The sequence below is a fragment of the Ambystoma mexicanum genome, chromosome 14 (genome assembly GCF_040938575.1).
Source record: "Ambystoma mexicanum isolate Mex_15411 chromosome 14, UKY_AmexF1_1, whole genome shotgun sequence".
NCBI classification, from domain to species: Eukaryota; Metazoa; Chordata; class Amphibia; order Caudata; family Ambystomatidae; genus Ambystoma; species Ambystoma mexicanum.
The window spans coordinates 60,210,706-60,211,072 of record NC_090940.1 but is presented as its reverse complement, the minus strand read 5'-3'; positions in this window follow the sequence as shown (position 1 = coordinate 60,211,072).

The window sequence follows — 367 nt, the reverse complement described above, 5'->3', positions numbered from 1 at the left end:
ACACCGATACCAGACTTATACACACTGCAATATCAGTCTCTTAAACTTACCAAAGGTGACACTCCGCATAAACTTAGTCTCAGCTGTGGTGCAACCAAATGTTCTCTCATACACACTCAACACATCGAAGAAAAACCTCTAAAATCCCACAAGCATTTGTTTAAAATGAAATCACTTGATCTAACGCGTTAAACAGTTCAGCATCACACCCCATTGAAACTGCAGAAACGGTACTCCCACAAGAATTTCCAGCTGTGGCCGGGACATTTTATAAGCTAAACTACACTGGTCGTTATTGTATGATAATACACGAAGAAATGGCTATGAATGAGCCGTGTTGGGATGGCTGAAAGAGGGGATTGTTGGA